Raw genomic sequence first — 18,349 nt, forward strand, 5'->3', positions numbered from 1 at the left:
AGTGTTGGGATAGGCTGCACTCTTTGACCCCTTTCTTGTCGTGTAAGAGATTCACGCGGTATATTTGTTCTGTGCACACAGAGTAGATACAGTGTGAGCTAGATTTGCTGTGCATACATCAAATGACTATATTTCACGTTTTCCCAAAACCTGATGCTTTCCCGGAAGCACTGGATTCACTGTGTATGTGCACTTAACTCACTGCAAATTCTTAATGACAGGCTGGGAGAAGGCTTGAGGAGAGAGCAGCCAGGACTGGGCTGTTGCCTCTGCCCGTGCAATTCAGCTTTCCTGCAGCCTGCTCCCTTGCATTCCCCAATTCCCCCAAGAAAAGGCATTCCCAAGGCTGCACTGAGTACTCTCCTGATTGCTTTGATGATCTAGATATTGCCTGCAAGCTGCAGGCTGAGTTGCATGCCTAAATACTGAGACTAGCTAGAAATGAGAATTCTGCTGAAACAATTTTTCTTTTGGTGATTTAGAAAAGCCATGTCTTGATAAAAAAATATTCTTCATGAATACTGTCTACTTACCATAGCAACTAGTTAATTTTATGGCTCTTCTGGGCTGCCCAACTGGTAAATGGGTTGTAAAGCAGCCAAGGAATTAACACAGACTTTCTGAGGCCTCAAATTCCAATGGGCTTTTTCCACCTTTGATAGTGTCTAAAAAAAGATAAAGGATGAAAAGCAAACTGTTTTTCTTGAGTTCAAGGATTGCTGAAAGCGAGGCCAGTGCTCTTACTCATGAGCAAACTTGATAATCCCAATGAACTCACTCATACACTACATTTCAGTTCTCATCATGCAGCTCATTGCTGGCAAGAAGGAGGGACAAACATTTGTAGCAAGTTCCTACTAGCCAATAATCAGTTTCTGCTAGCCTTTTTCTAACAGCTTACCCAAGAAAACTAAAAAACCCTAAATCAACTTTTCCACGCCACCGACTACCCAGTGCTTTTGTTGGCTGCAGAAAACCTGAACTTGGAAGACTGCACTGTGTAGATAAACCAGGCAATGGGGAGAGTAACTGAAAATGCAAAACCAGCCTCAGGGCTTAGGATGTAGGATTTAGGATGCTTCTGCTTTGGGTGCTTCAGAGAGAGGGAGAAAGAGAGAGAGGAAAGAAAAGAGAAGTTTGACACAGTTCTAGCAGAAAATTCTAAGTAAAATTATAGGGAATCCAGGAAAAAAAGGAATGTGAGAAATAATTTTTATAGCATTTTTCAAAACATTTGCATAGGCAAAGGGAAAACACTGGATATAAAGACCTTCATGTCTTTGTTGCCACTTAGACTCAAAATATTTTTAGTATCCTCTGAAATAAGCAAGTGGTCTTGGCTTAAATCTCCCTGCACAAGATATCCACAACTGTCTTTATTGGCAATTCTAGCTGAAAAACAAGCAATTAATACATAAAATGAATTACAGTCTCTCTTATAGAACAGGACCTTTGAGGTAAGGTCTAAGAGAGCTTTAACAATGTCTATATAGAAAATGGAAATGATCATTTCCAGCACAGCCATCAAAAACAGGAAAGTAATCTTATGCATCTGGGATTGTGTATATTGTCATAATATGGAAGTATATGTTTGGAGACACAAGCTTTAAATCAAAGAAATTATAAAGAATTTTATGGTGGAAATATAACAACTCTAACCTCCTCCTGCTGCGCCTAACGACAATGACCACATATTTCCTTGTACTTGCTCAGTTTTCTTCAATAATAAGCCATCAACTAAACCATAAGTGGAAAACAAAGTAAAAGGTTAAAACATAGTTTTCAAAGAACAGCACGTAGCTACCTTCCTTTTTTCACGCACTGCTGTGGTAGGGGTGTGTCAGACAGACTGATCTCAGCTGCAGTGTCAGGCACGTCGTCAGGTGCAGATATTCCCAGCGAGGCTACGGGATGTTTAGCACTGACGCTGTATCCCACAACGTGCTCCATGCATTGCATGCCATGGCGGCAGCTGTACCGTCCGCCTTTCTCCTGCCTTGCTCTCCGTCAGGCATCCGTGAGGGCTAAATCCATTCCTGCTGAATGGATCGGAGCCCAAAGAGTTCACATCATCTGGCAGGACAGAAGTCAAAACCTACATGTATTTGCTAGACAGTCAGCCAGCTCACTGTAACACCAACCTGGCCGCGAGAGACGGCCACCCCAAACCTCAGGTTCCCGGTAGTCCATAAGAGGCTGCGTAGGCTTTTCGCCTAAAGGATGGGATCTGGGTGCACTGAACTGAGAAGAGCTGGTGGAAAGCCTGCTTCAGGAGTGCCCCTGAGAAAGGATGCTTAACCGCTAAGAGCAGGGAAGAGCAAGCAGTTATTCTGTATGTTTTTATTATTTGTGTTTTAATCCTGTCCAGTTTGGAAAAGTTTAAAAACAAAGGATACATTCTTCCTAATGCAAACATAAATATGGATTAATTCCTCTAACCTTACAGGAAAACTGGGAGTGTAGAGAGATCAAGATGAGGGGAAATACACATGGGCCTAGAAAAATGTTAACATTTTTTACAGATAAACATAATATGAAGTAGGATGATCAAAGTTGTTGAATTAGTTCAAATATTTTTCTTGGAACAGAGTAACAAACACTCCATTTCTGTTTTTCACTTAACTTTTCAAGTAAACATACCCATTAGGCATGAGAGTATCATATATGGCTCTGAAATATATGTAGCTCTCCTGGCCCATTTTTTATACTGTTTTCCCTCATTTCTTCTGAGGAAAGACAGCCAGTATGTGCTGTTTATCCACACAGTGACACTAACTCCTACGTGCTGCATTCATAACCCATAGTGGCATTTTTGGTTTACACATATGATCCACATTATCTTTGTGCAACAAGTTGTCTTAAAATGGTCTGAATCTTTTATTTACTCTGCGTGTTAAATCATGACTCTCTCTTGCTTTTCAGATGCTGGTTTGGGGCTCAAACCAGCCCCAAACGCACTAACATTAGGAAGTCTGGGAGAAATTTGCACCTGAAGCTTGTTTCCAGCTGTGCTAGAGGACGCTACCTGAACTGTAAGTGCCATTCGTTGTGCAGCTATCCTAGAGCAGCCCGTGCCTCGGCTGCATGGCAAGGCAGAGCGAAACGGGGCAGAAGGGGCCCCTTTTCCCTTGGGGACATCTAAGTGGGATTTAGGAAACTGCCGCTTGGCCTGCATCATCACTGTCCGTGGTGAGCGCAAGGCCCCGTGTGAACTAGCAGACTCTGCTCCGCTGCGTTTACCTGGCTCTGCTTGGTTCAGGGCGCAGGCAGGCAGAGCGAGCATCTGCCTGCACAGCGCTGCGCAGGTGCGCCCTGGAAGAAGGCGCTTGCCCCCGTGCGGCTTCCCCGTTCCCAGGGAGGTGTCCTCCCGCTCTGTCCTCCTCTCCTCCTACCTAAACGGATGTGTCGAGACAGGAAGTGTGTGGGAATTTGGCTCGGCAGTCCTGAGTGTGCAGGCTCTGTCAGCTCGGGCAGCGGACGGGGAAGTTTGCCGCACCAGGGATGAGCCTGGCACGGGTCGGGCTCCCGCAGAGCAGGGGCGAGCGGCGGCGGCGTGCGGCTGAGTCGCACGTGGTGCCCGCCGGGCGGCTCGGGCGGCTGCAGGCACCTGCTCCTTCTTGCTCAGGCAGCCTGGCAAAGCCAGCTATTGGTTTTTAAGTGGGTACCAAGTCATAAAGTTCACAGAAGCAGATTGCGAAGAAGCGGATATGTATTATCATGCTCTGTGAGACCGGTTACTTATTAAACTCTTTTTCTATTAATAGTAAAACACCATTGGAAGGTCAGGAGTGCAAGTTCACTCGGAGCATTTTTCAGCCAAAGGGAGCCAAAAATAGATTCACAAAAGTCCAATCCTGATAAAACTTTAATTTGTTTAGTAAAAAACACATACTATACTAACTCCGTGAGCCCTGGAGGCACTGATCCCTGATACTCACTTGCTAGTTCCTTGGAAACTGTAGAGTAAACCCAGTGTCAAAGAAAAAAAAACAGGTGAGCATCATCTACTTGATTTTTAATGTCTCCTTTGGTAGCATTTCCAAACTAAGATATCTCAATTTTTTTTCTATTTTTAACTTTCCAAGATTTTTGCCTATGAGCTGAAATGGAGTTCCAGAACATTTTAATGCATTGTATTAAGTATAGTCAAAGTGAATATAAAGCAACTGTTAAGTCAGTTCTAACTCAAAAAAGTTTTAGATTTCAGTTTCAGTGTTACAAATCTTCCAGTATTAGTCTGGTAGTAATCACCTTTATGGATATGTGCCGGTGTATCTGACATCCCACCTGGTCCAAAATATCCACTTAGAAAAAAAAGTCCACTTAGGACTCAAAGCTACCTTTATTGGACACTTCCAAAGTCACAAGGAAGTCAACAAATATTTGCAGTATTCAAGCAAGATGGGATTGAACCCTGCAGTACGTAAAGACTAACAAAAAGGAGGTTGTTCTTCATGTCTGAAGAACTGTTAACCAGAAGGACAGGGGAAATAACATCAGATAAATGAAGGAGAAATTCAAATAAAACTGTCAAGCCAATTAGTAAAGCACAACTAAGTATCAGACTGTTGACATGAGGGAAATTCTTTCTCCAGCTGGAACCCAAAGCAATTGCAGAAAAAGTTTTAGAGATGGCATTCCCAGACACATCTTCCTTAAGGTCTTCCTTTACAGATGACTTATTTCAGTTTTGAAATAAGCCTCTTAACACAGAAGAATTCAGCAGGCGCCACAAAGTAGTATCTCAGGTTATTTTAGAAAAACATTTATCACAGATCAAACCAGTTTAGTGAAGAGGCATAATAAATGTGTTTTTTTGCTGGAGAGTAAATGTACATCACCCCAACTCATTCAAACTAATCTTACCATGTGGGAGTTTTAAAGGAGCTACCACCAGTATTGCTGACAACATCAAGCTAAGCTCAAATTAAAAGTAGATTGATAACACAGTATAAAGTCTCATGACTTTTTCATTCAGCTGAGATTCACAGGTCATCAGCTGGCTTTCCAGTCAGCAGCCCTTATCTCCTGTAAATAAAGATCTGTGACAGTTAGACTTTCACCCAATAATTAATGCCGTTACAGCACCCTCTGTGTTTATTCAGTCATAGTCCATCCAAAGATATGTCATCTCAGTGGAAATATCCACGTGTGGAGGTATGTCCCAATTCTTTTTAATTCAGTTAACCATGTGACCCAAATCTATTGAGAAACAGGTTTCATTAGCACTTGTGCTCTCTCATACAACTATTTAATTTTTGTCTGAACTTCCAGTGTTTAACGGTTAAGCAGTTAAATCTCCTGTTTCACGGGTGAGCTGAACAGCACAAATATTCGATGTAAGAGCTGCTCCAGATCCCTCTGGACAGACTCTTGGCTAATTTTTCTCCATGCCCTTCCAGAGGAAGGAATAGTGACAAAAACAAAAAGCAGGAAGGGCCTAGAAGAATAGCCATACTGGCTATACCCTGCCTTCCCCTAGTAGCAGCAGTTGCAAGATATTGAAGAGATTATGAAACATCACTGTGTCTAGGCACATTTTATTAATTTTTCGGCACCTTGAAGAAGATAAAAGAGGTGCTGTGTGGCATGGTCCCTTTTTTGCATCTCAGCTGAAAAAACAGACTGGGGAATGCTAGAAAGTATAGGTAGTTATGTTAAACACGTGTGGGATTATCTAGTAGTGAAACAGGGAGGAGTCTGACAGGCTGAGATAAGCATTGAGAGTGAGAATTGATGGATCCTCGATTTCTATCCAATTGTACAAGAGAAAACTGGACAGGTGCAGCAGGAAAAGAGAGGACAATACTCTGAGAGGAATAAAAGGAGATGAAAAGAGCTTGCTTGCTTTTGAGCAAGTGTAGAATTCGTTTGGAGTCAAATGCTGTAGTTGGACTTTTAAAATATCTACTTTCTTTTAGTCACTAATAATATAATACTTGTCATTTGTATGCAAGCTAAGAATATAGAAAACTCATGAACAGACTGTGAGGAGTGGTTTAGGGGACAGTTTTTCCCCATGGATGACACTGTCCAATTATTTTATGTGTGATCCTCAGTGCCAGGTATCATACAACATACATACATCTAGCTTTGGAATAAAAATTGGAAAATAACCCAAGTGATTCTATGTGTGCATGCAAAGACAAGAGCACATAGGAAGGGAGGGATATTTCCGTATTTCTGAAGAAGTGGTGTCCACACACCAAAGCAGGTTTGACCAAGTCCGGTATAAAGTTTTCTGATGACTACCCCACTCAGGTCAATGAAGGTCTTCTTGATGATTCAAATAGGCTTTGTGTGGAGTCGTGTATACATGTGACAGACATGTTTAATAAGCTTTTCTACATCTGATCACAGACTGTGTTTCATCAGGGTCTTCTAAATTGTGTGAAAAGAGAATACTTTCATGGGGCAGGTTAGCTATCTAATCAATCAAAACTTTGGTGCTGTAGGAATTAGGTAGACTGAGAACATATCTGTGTAGGTGTATAGAGCACTAGGTCTTTTCACACAAAAAATATTAATAGTTTAATCAGCACCTGCAAAATTTTAGATGTCTATCATTCATGCTGCAATCATTAATCAAGGAATAAATGAGTGTTTATCATATAGCTTTCAGAGATTTAGGAGTCTCTAGGGGAAACTGTGTTTTAAAAGCAGGACTGAGAGTTTCTTGGACATGTTCTACTCAGAACAACTTTGTCCTGATGTTTTTACACAATCTGATGTTGCTGAATTGTGCCTGATGATGATATGACACTGGAAATATTTGAATGGATCTGTTTTCTTAAAATCAGAATGTGCCATGAGATTAAGTCAGTTTTCATGAAATGCCAAAACGAAAATGAAGAGTCGTTGACATAATAATGTAGAAAGCTACCATTTAGGAGCTTGACCGAAAGAAAAATCTTTTTTCCAGCATAATTTCTTGTAACAGCCCTGTTTTTTTCTTAAAAACAGTTTCAAGTTTGCTAAAAGATTTCTTTTCTCAAAATAAATTATTTGGATTAACTCTGAAGTATCTCTTTTCTCCAAAACTTCATTTTGCTAAAAAATTCTTTGTTTTATTTTTATTTCATTTCATTTTCCAAATACAAAAGAATTTGAAATTTCAAAATTTCAAAAAATAGCAGACATGGTTCCCATTCAGTTTTAGATGCACCGGCATTGGCCAGCAAGATATAAAAACAAGGAGCTGTCAACTTCAACAGACATCATGTGGAAGTACAATACACCTATAGAAAGGAAAATAACAAGTGAATGACCGTGAGTTTGGCCAGCATTGGGTGTGGGGCTTTACAGGGCTGCGTGGTCACTCTGTTGAGAAATTTTGAGTATTCTGTGGGACCTGTAGGGAAGGAGAGGGACGAGCCCTAATAAAGAATTCGTGAATGTCGAGGGAACAGCTGGGCTCCGAGCTCTAATGGAGCACGCAGAGGAAGCCCTGGGGAAAGAGCGAGACTAATAGCCAAGTAAATTGTGCCCCAGGAAAAAGTGAGGAAGTGAGAGAAATGAGCCCTGGTGTACATGCTTTGGATCGCACGTTTTGCTGTAGCCATACAAGCGCGCTTCTCCGCAGTGTAGCTGTCCCTGCGCGCTTGTTCGTGTCGTGCAGGTCCCAGCGCCAGAGCCCGTGTGCCTTCGCCCGGCCTCCTTCCCCGGTTCGAGCCGCCGTTGGGCGAGCAGCAGCCGTGGGAGCCGCAGAGCCCAGCTGGAGCCTGCTCCTCTCGCGGGCTGTGTCCCAACACGAGTGTGCTCCGGCTGCTGCCTCAGGCAGCCAAGCGCAATATCCGTTTCCTTTCACAATCGACATCGTCCTTGGACCCATTCGGTGTTGAGACAGGCATGGTTGTGATTGCTGTATGATCTGTCTGAACACCCTCTATTTAAACTTCCCTTATGAGCGTGTTATTTCCATTACACAGAATTCACACCTTTGTTTATTTGCCTAGGAGCTCCAATTTCCCCTCTCCCTCCCCTGGAACTACTAATTATTCCTTCTATTGTTTTTCCCTGGACCCCAGCAACTTCTATATAGCACCATACTCTTCATGTCTTCAAAAATCTGTTGCCTTTTCCAGTGAAACACACTGGGTGCCAAACACAACCTAAGTGGGGCTCTGAGGAAACAGCAGCTTCCCCAGGGGCTACTGAATATGCAGAAAAATGTGGGCTCTGTTTTTCTAAGGACACCTGCCAGAACCCTGTTGATGGATCAAAGCACAAATCAAATACTTGGCATCAGCCATATCCTCCAAAAGTTTCCACCTGCAGGTAGTAGAATATGTTATTTTAAAATATTTATTTCATTCATTTGGATCTACACATAAATAAAAGCTTTTGTTCCCGCCCCCTCCTACAGCGAGTGGTGAATATATGCATGCTGTTGGCTCTCTGCTAGCTCTTTGATTCCCCAAGCATCGAACTGATCCAGTTTCTCTTTCAATTCTGCCCTTGGGCAAGAGAAACTTTGCTAAGGTTATGAATCAACTCTATTTGAAGCTACCCGATTTCCTGGAAAATGTCCTCAAGCACATCTTCAAGTGTGGTAGCTGCCAGACTTCCCTCTGAGTGTGCCCTTTGTTAGGATTTTGTTTTGCCAAGGCTCAACAACAGTGACACCTTGTGCAATTAATTCTTCTTTTCTCATTTGTTCAAAACGCAAGGCAAGTTCCTGAGAGGTTCTTGCATATCCAAAGTGAAACTTTGTCGTTTAGAAAAAAAAAATCTCCTTTTGGATTTAGATGCTCAAATTTCATGTAAGTATTTAAGAATCTGAGGATTGACATCTTAAACTACGTGGCTCAGCACCTATCTTTGTCTTAAAAATGATCTTGAGAATGACTCCCTAGGTCTATCAGTGTCTAAAGGTACAGTTACACCGCTGCTTTGACTAACGCAAAGCTATGCTGCTGCTAAAAAAGAGGAGTGGTCCCATCCTTTCCAGCTCCATGGTCTCTTCCCCTAAATACATGTTCGTGCCACCTTGCTAGTGTTGACTCTAGGAATTTTGCAGCTGTGAGGTGCGTCAGAGCAGCTTTCTGATGTGACTAAAACCAACCCTGCAAAAAAGTTTTCAGATGGATCAAAGTCTCGTGGTTGAGAGAGGTTAGGACATGTGGTCATGAGAGACAACAGCCCATAGTTAGTCTGTGAACCCACAAGCTAAGTTCCTGCAGGGTACAGTCTCCCCAGGGCTTTTATTGCAGGTTAGCTAACCACACCTGAAAATTTTACACTGCTACCCTATCTGTTAATTTGAATTGGTGTTATTGGCTTTTATGGATGGGTCCTTTTTCCTGTTTTCAGAAGTGACTGTGAAGTGTAACTCTCATTGACAGTTAGTTAATGTCATTGAAGCCCTGGGGTGTATAAATCAATGATGAAAATATGATTTATAAACAGACCTTAGAAGAATAAATGTCCGTACAAATGTGGGTCTAGTTTTCTTCTTGTAACTCAGCTGCACTTTCTCTCCCTGAAATGTCTTTTTCCATCTGCATGGAGACAGATGTTTAATAGACAGGCAGTCTGGCTAGAAAGCTTCCACAAAGATGCAGACCTGCTCCTGGATTTAATAAAGCTGATTGCAGTTCACTGCAAATGCTTTCCTCACTCTGGGCTTTTCATCAGTCCTTTCAAGAGAAAACACTTAAAAGCGAACTTTGAAAATACTGTTTTCTTAGGAATTGCAAATGCCTGATATCTTATGGAGCTGAATTCCCATTAAAAGTCTTGAGTAACACACCTTTCAATTTCCCTCTTTTCTGGGAGTTGGCAAGAAAAATAATATGGTTGTTCTTAGTCAAATTAACATTTATTTCTTTTATTCAAGCTTTGGGAATGCATAAATCATGTTTACTGAACATCTGTATAGTGAATTGCTTTGAACTGAGCTGGTTGCCATTAATTGCAAAGTATGCTTGGATCTTTGTTAGTTAGAATGGTATCAACCTTTCACTGAATAAATCATTCTAGGCCAAAAATGATCCTTTTCTTTTTAAAAATCTGATGTTTATTCTAAGCCTTCTTTTCAGGAAGGTATACTATTGACCTGTACCAAAATGTGACTTCTTACAGCTTTCCTGCTGGCAAGCCAGAATTAATTTGGGTCCTCTGACGAATTTCCATTCCCCCAATGATTTTTCTGTATTCTTTAAAGGTAAATGTCAACCAGTATTGTATGCCTCCCTTACTAGAAACAAAGCAAATGAAAAATCTCTTTACTTATCATCTCACAAATAATCATTTTCTCATTAGCTGGTGAATGAACTGTATTAAAATGTAAAACCAAATTATTTTCAGCAGAAACTCTCTCCATTTCATGAGGAATTTTATTTGGTCACTAGTATTGATTGGAAAACATTCTGATTTTTTACAAAGCATTTTTAGAGAGGTCATCCATACTTTATTATAGAATTTTTTTTTTTTACATACACACACACACATGCACCCATACACACACACACATATATATATATATTTGTCATCACCAACTTACAAAAAGAAAGGCAGAATTTAATAGACTGAGTGCAGAACTGGAAACTTGGAATACAAATGGTTTGTAGCTCATATATAGTTGTGTTCACACTTGTGGACCCAAATATTCAGAAACACTTGTTAAGTGTGTGCACACACAGCTGCAGCTTGGAATCAAAAGCGTGTGGCTCATAAAATTAGCAGTCACATTTGCAAGTGTCATAATTGAGACCATCACAACAGTCATCTGTAAAATGGCTTTAATATCACCTCACATTGTGGCTGAGAGGCTCGTAAAGTATTTTGCTCTAAAACAATTATGTTGATAATGAGATTTTACTTAAAGAATAGGAAGAATCTAGGTTTTGGGCCCACTTTTGCTGCCTGGCAGCAGTTGGAGACAGCAAAGTTTCCCCAAATCAGCTCAGCTTGCTTTCTGTAGTCCTTCTCTATAACTAGCATCTCAGCGTTTGAAGAGTTTGTGTAGCAATTTCCATGCTACCCCTCTTTACACTCCCCTAGCATGGTTTGAGATGTCCTTCTGCATTTGAGAGCCCTGCACCAGGTCAGCACAGATGGTGCAGGACCTCTCTGAGAACTGCTGGGCTCTGGAGTGATGGTTCAAAGGCATGGAAGATACCCCACAGTGACAAACCATCCGGTCAGCTGAATCCCTTAGTGTCTGGCCTGTATATAAGTGGATTTCTTCAGTTTGTTGGTTTTGATGCATTCACATAGCTTCCTTCTTGTCCCTAAATTGTCATATAGATTCCCAGCAGTGTGAAAATTAGCAGCTTTGGAGCAAATGAGCTGAGAGGAGTTGTATGCAAGTTGGGCATTGGGTGCACCCTGGTAGGAGAGATAAGGATGTGCTGGAGCCACAACCCCAGTAGCTCATTGGAGGTGAAAGTGCTCCAAGGTGGGTTGCGGAGGGGAAGGTCTAAGACACAACATGTGCTCTTTGCCCAAGAAACTATTTATTGTATATTATACTTCCTTCTGCAATATCTCAGAGGTTTGCCTGCTGACCTCATGGGCAGAGCAATGGTCTGTAACGGACATTTTAAGTCCCATGAGGTCTTTCTTTTATAGAGACAATGCAATCCCAGGGGTTGGACCTGATTTGTATTTTGAAATGTGTAATTCACTGTGATGCCTGCAAAAACACATCTGTTAAACACTGCTGTGAGATGCTAAAGTAAATATATGTTTGTTTCTGCCTATGAAAGTATGCAAACTGAACATTGGTTTCAACTTTAATTTTAAGCAGAAAAGCTTCTATTTTTTTCAAAGTCAGAAATTACAGTTAGCATCCAGAATTAATATGCCAGTTAATATAGTAAAGGTATATTGTTGTGAATCAGATAGCATTAGCAATTCAAACATGTGAAGCATTTAAAAAAAAATCTTAACAGTTAATTTTGTCTTCTTTGAAGTTATTTAAAGGTTTCACAATTCTGCAAGTTGCACAATCTGCCTCCATCATGTTGCAAATCCAAAATGCTCCTGGGTTTAATCTTTAATGATTAAAAACACTTCTTTGTGGCATGCCAATCTCTGGTACATTTATTATAAGGGAGAGGCTGTGGTGGAAGCTGCCAATAAGAGTTTAATAATATGTCTAGGGTGTCCAATTAGTTGAGAAATTTAAATCAACATGTTTAGTGACTGCATACAAGACATCTCCTGTTTTTGTTTTTGTTTTTGTTTTTGTTTTGATGGAGTGTGCTTTGAAGCTTTTCACTTGCCTTGAAGTGAGATGGTGCACTCGTATGTCACAAGAAGCAATATACATTTGGACTTAAACCCTTTTTTTCTATTTCTCTGACTTTCAGACATAGCCAGAGGGAAGACGGCATCATTCTGAAGTACCAAAACTTGGCATCTCCTTAACTAAGCAGAAGATGTATGTTATCTGAACTATCCTTATCTGTTGCTGACCTGGAACCTGGCTCCCAAAAAGTCTTGCTTGTTGTGCTTATGCTCTGCAGGTCCCATTCAAAATGACTCAGATTTGGATTCTAGCTGAGACTTTCTCCTGTGTCTCCTAGGACAGTCAGTTTAATGCTATCAGCTCTCAACATGATCAGCATGTTGACAAGAAAGACTGCAGTTGTGCATTTGCAGTCTGTGACTGAACATTGCTGTAGGGCCATTAGAGCAGCTCCCGGGTTTGGATTGAGTACAGTCCTTGGCCATGGACTCAACTGGCTCTTGGCTGGCCCCCGATCTAATATGTGCGTACCTTTGTTCCTGCAGCAAGTGGGATTGCGCTTGAGTTAGGGACCAAGCTCACCAGCAAAACTATGTGTGATTTCCAGTCATATAACTGAGATCAGCTTTTGTGGGAACTTGAAAGTCTAGACAAGTGTAACCCATACCACCACAGGCGTGAAGTTTTCGAAGGTTTCCTTCCATTTTTTCTGTTAAATTTGGACAATATTTTTGCTTTCTTCAACTTGAAAAACTCATGCATATCTTAGTGCTACTGGGAGTGCATCTAACAGTTAGGTTACCTGGTAGTTCCAGGTAAGCAAGATCTGCACCATTCCTCTGCTTCTCCCCTATCTCCTTTTCTTATGTGGAGCACAGTTCAATAACACAATGAATCAGATTTTAACAGTGGTTTATTTGATTTACTATCAAGGTCCTATGCACTTAAGCTGATAGTGGAGGCTAAAGTATAAGATAAGTGCATAGCAATTTGGGAAGACCAGGAGGTAATTCCCTTACTCAGAGGACCCATTTATTGCCCTGTTGCGCTCAGTGACTAGCTCCACTGGCTTCCCTTCTTCCTGACGTGCAGTGCTTCGAGTTCATTCAACACACTTAACAATTAAAGGCAAAGAGTTCGAACTTGTTGGGAGGAACATGCCCAAGAAAGCAAAGTATAATTTAACCAGATTATAAAATGCATTCCATTCCACACTTGTTTTGACATTGTCCCTTAGAGAAAAGTATTTTATCTCATGAAGGAGTCTTACTGTTGCTTTCCTTGTCAGGAGGATGATTGCTCCATAAGCGTTCAGCTCCAAACAAATCCCACAAAGCAAAGATTTGTAAACCTCCTTCTGGATCCAAATATTGTAGTTTAAGTTCCACTTTTCATGTTCTTTTAAAAGCCACAGGCTACTAATCATACACCTGAAGAAACAGAGATCAAAAAACTGAACAAGAGATGAAAATCAATGTAGACCTTCCTCTGATAGTAAAGAAGACTATAGGAATATAGGACGTAGGGTCGAGATAGGTATTGTATGAGGTGCTTTAGCACTTCTGCATAAACAAACAGGAAAGAAGTGAATAGTAAAATTCGTATAGAGAGTTGGGCTGTCCTGAAAAATGTACAATGTAGTGTAGAACCAGATCCCAAGTATCATGTCCATCCGTACCAATTACACTTCTTTTCACAAAGAATTCATAAGTACTGATTCTCTTGTGACTGATACCAGTTTTAGGTTAGTTTACATCTATCAGTGTCAACAAATGTATTCCTGGGTTATATCCTGGTGTGCGAAAGGGAGTTATGGCAGTGGGATTGCAGCCCTGAGTTATAGTACAAGAGTGGAGAACTGACAGTATCAATAATGACAGAGATTTCAGAAAGGTCAGGCCACATGTTATTTCTGTGACAGAACAATTTAACTTCTCTCTGTTTTTTTTACTCTCTTGAAAGCTGATACTCAGAAATACCCAAGAATAAATGTTAGTGAATAAGTATAATGCTCGGTTTCATAATGTAACGTTCATAGTTTTTCCCAAACCATGCCTGGAAGAACATATCAAAAATATGTTGAATACAGCCACCCACACTGCAGTATATCATTTCACGAGTTATCAGAACAACACACACATCCATGGTAAGCGATTAATGAGGCTGCTTGTAGTCTCAGCCTCAGCAGGCCCTTTTGTTTCAGTTCTCTGAAGTAAACAGGCAGCTTTTTCTTCTGAAGCTGCACTTCTTACATGGATTTTGGATGTGTGTGCCACAAGTAACATGCTGGAAATGGTAAACTTTCTCCTTTTATAAGAATTGATAATATGCTAAAAGTTAAAATTTCCAAACAAAACTTAAAAAATCCACACATATATATGCAGTCCCACTGAGGTAAATGTGATGTTTCACATATTTAAAATTAATCAGGTGCTAAGTTGTTCCACTAAAATTTGTTCTGAGATGCACTTTAGCTATCAACATTTCTCAGAATTAATTTTTCAGAGCTTGGATTATTTTGTCACATCAGTTAAGGTCAGCATTGACACAGACATGAATTCTACCTTTGGTTGTTTAGGACAAATGTACTTCGTATGGAAAAAGTCAAACTAGAACACATTGTCTGTGGCCTAATCATAGCACTGCAAGTTGTATATAGAGATTGACTCATAAAATGCTATATAATAATCAGTTTATAATGAACAGCACATCCATGAAAAATGCCAGATTGTCAGTCCTGAGAACTGGCATTCTTTATCCATAAAAAAGCACAGATTAGTTGGCTCCAACTTTGTCTGTATCTATCTTGTCTGTATGCCTAAAGCCTGAACAGAATTAACTTCCTTTTGGATATGCAAACCTAGTTCACTTCCTTATTGAGAAAGTTAATGTGGAGGCCAATTAATTCCATTCATTTTATGATCCAAATATCTTCCTCTAAGGAATTTCTGCGAGAAATGGTAGCAGTGAAGTAGTATAGCCTGTCATTTGAATAAATAGTTCTCAAAGAACAAATAATTTCAAAGAAACAATGACCTAGATCAAGTGAGTTTATCCGGATCACCAATAGGTGAAAGGTTCCATAGACATTTATTAATCTTGGAAGCATCGTGCTCTTTTTGATACTTTTGAAATATGAGAATAAGAAAGCCATACAGGTTTCTTAATGTGAAAGTCTGGCCTAGTCATTCATTCTCTGTATAGTTTGATTTTTACCTATTTCCATTTTGGACGTACACTCAGGGGTAGCAGATTAATGAAGTTCTTTGAAAACTTCAGGAACCTGAAAATCCACAAAGCTCCCGGAACAAAAATTTCCAGGTCAGCAGTTATTGTACTTTTGAGAAATCTGGAGGGCAGCACACATTTGTACCACAGCTTGTACAGAATTGGTCAAAATCTTACTCAAAGTAGCACTGGTAGAGATCTTTGGGTCCACTAAATTTAATTTGTGAAATGACACAGTAAATATGGACCTGTGATTTGCAATACAGAAGCAATTAAGGATTTCAAAATAGCTGATTGCTGGGCTGTCAAGGTCAATTCAAATAAATAATATCTCATCTCTTTGGTTGTCTTTAAAACTTAAATAAGAACATGTGTGAGCAGCATGGTATACTTAGAATTGAACAATAATCCTGACTTTCTGTTAACATGTGTTTCACATTGGCACAACTCCATTGACTCTAATGGCATAATATTAGTTTATAATTCCGTAAGAAGAGACTTAGTGTATATGCTATTCATGTCGTAGCAGCTTGGGTAGATCTATCCACGTGGTCTCAGAAGTCAGCACGGGCTGCCAAGCCTCCCGGGAACGGGGTAAGCGCCCCGCCGTTTCGCAGCCCACCTTGCCCGGCTCCGTGCCGGGGGTTGCCGGCTGTCACAGTAGTTACAGCAGCGTGAACTGCAGCCACTGTAAAGTACCCATTGCAGCAGGATTTTCAGAAAAGTGACATTTTCACACAGTGCTGCAGGATTTTTCTTACTCTCTCATCCCTCAGCCAGAGGCAGTGTTAACTTGGCAGAGGCAGCACGGTTTTGATGACGGCAGACTGCTGTCTGTGTAACCGTCACGCTGCCTGTCAAGGTGTGCGGGGTAGGTGGCTTTTTTTTATATACATCATTTCTTCTGATCTTACCAGGTTCAAACTATTTCCATCCTTCCTCAAAACTTTGGGAAGATTTTACCTTGTGATAACGGGAGAGAAACAGAACAGTCGCATCCCTGGGGACGCCGGTGCTGTGCGCACGGGGAGAAGCCGGTGCGGCTCGGGCTGCCTTGCGGCTGCCTCCTCGCCGGGCAGCGCTCACCCACGCCTCATAACGTTATGCAGAGGAAAAGGACTTAACACATTCCTGAATACTCGAGGTAGCCTCGATTGCAAAAATAGCGTGGTGGTTAATGGTTAAATACACAAAAGGAGTGGGAAGTCAAAGCTCTGTGCTGCAGGGCTTTGCCTTGCCGCTGGTGTAATCCAGCTCGCCAGGGCTGGCCCCGGGCAAGGCAGCGCTCGCTGCACCCCCGGGTCAGGAACGGGGCTTGGAGAAGCTGCCAAACTAGCCAGGTGAGACAGGCCCTAAAGGAAAACAGCCTGGAACCGCTCGGGGGATTAGGCATCTGGGCAGTGCCAGGAACGAGCCCTTGGGAAGTTTTGTTGATAGAGGTGGGCAGTCAGATGGTGTCAGAAGTCTTGATAGAAGACTTCAGAGTCAACCACAGTGAGAATCAAAATCTCGTTGAGTCTTCGATGGCTACAGGTTACAGCTGTCACTACCCCCATAATCATTTAGCTCTGCACCCTGAGCCATCTGCACTGCTGCTAGACAGAACCGCAGTGCTCGTGCTCTAGCGTTGTTACTTAAAGGTGTAGCTTTTGGGATGAATTACTGCTATAGGAGAGTGTACTGAAAGAGCAATGACGGCTTAGAGCCATATGGATTTAAAATGACTGATGAACAGGGTAGCAATTTTTTAATATGCTCTCTTCCGGCTGTTTCTTCTATTCTGAATATAGGCACGTAAGCCAAAGAATGTGAGGGAAAATCATAAAGTAGTGCTAGAATTTAAGTAACTTGATTGTGTAGAATTTCAAGTTGAAGCCTGATAAGAATATTAACGAGAGGAATGAAAGTACCACAGTATTTTTCAAGAAGTTACCCTGAAAGACTTACAAGATTTTTGTTACATTACAAAGACTTCAGAATAAAATTATGGAAGACTCTTTATAGAAAAAGAACATTATTTTATTACAAATTTGACTATTACAAAATTGACTAGAAAGATTCAAATAATGCACAAATTGCTTTACACATTGTAATATTGCTACATTTACATGTCTGAGAAAAACCAACACCAAAGGAAGACAAACAAAACAAGAGGTCAACAAATGCTAAGATTTTTCATCATTTCAGAATATAAAAAAAAAACCATTACTGTTTATATATATAAACCTGCACTTGAAACTGCTTTGTGGGAAAAATACTAGTGACCGTAATAACTAACAGACTGTACTGCATGTAGGGCAATGACCACTTTAACCCTTAGATACAGGTATTGAAATCTCCGCAATAGATAAACCTCTTGGAAATGTTTAGGTTCCCTGTTTCCTACAGTGCTTTGAAACATATATTACTCATGTGATGAAGTAACTATCCTGTTAGGATAACCATTACTTATGGCAGAACCCATAGGATTCTAGTGGTTCCATTTATGGATGAAGCCTCTCATACAATAAAGGGCCACTAAGATTTTTGTAATAAAGACGTGATGAGATGGCTTGTGTGGGAGCTGGAGGCATAAAACACTATACGTTTGAGTGGAGTATGTGGCAGTCACAATATTGCAACTGTTAAATTTTAAGTACTGTGCAGGCACGATGAATAATTCTGATTATGTAGCTTTGTCCTTACTTCCCTTTTATTAAGGAAGAGAAAAACTTAAGGGAAAATATACTTCTTCCATTATCCTAATTTTTAAGCTCTGTTGTTAGCCTTATTACAGACTGGCAGCCTAATTCCCAGTTTAATTCATGACACTAGTAGTCTGATAAGGATTAAGCGGTTTTCTTTTCCCTTCAGCTGACTTCTCCAAGCACTTCAGCTGAGCTAGCAGGACCAGTTCAGTCCTGAGTGTTGTTCCCCAGGTGTCCC

The sequence above is a fragment of the Apteryx mantelli genome, chromosome 18, assembly GCF_036417845.1.
Source record: "Apteryx mantelli isolate bAptMan1 chromosome 18, bAptMan1.hap1, whole genome shotgun sequence".
NCBI classification, from domain to species: Eukaryota; Metazoa; Chordata; class Aves; order Apterygiformes; family Apterygidae; genus Apteryx; species Apteryx mantelli.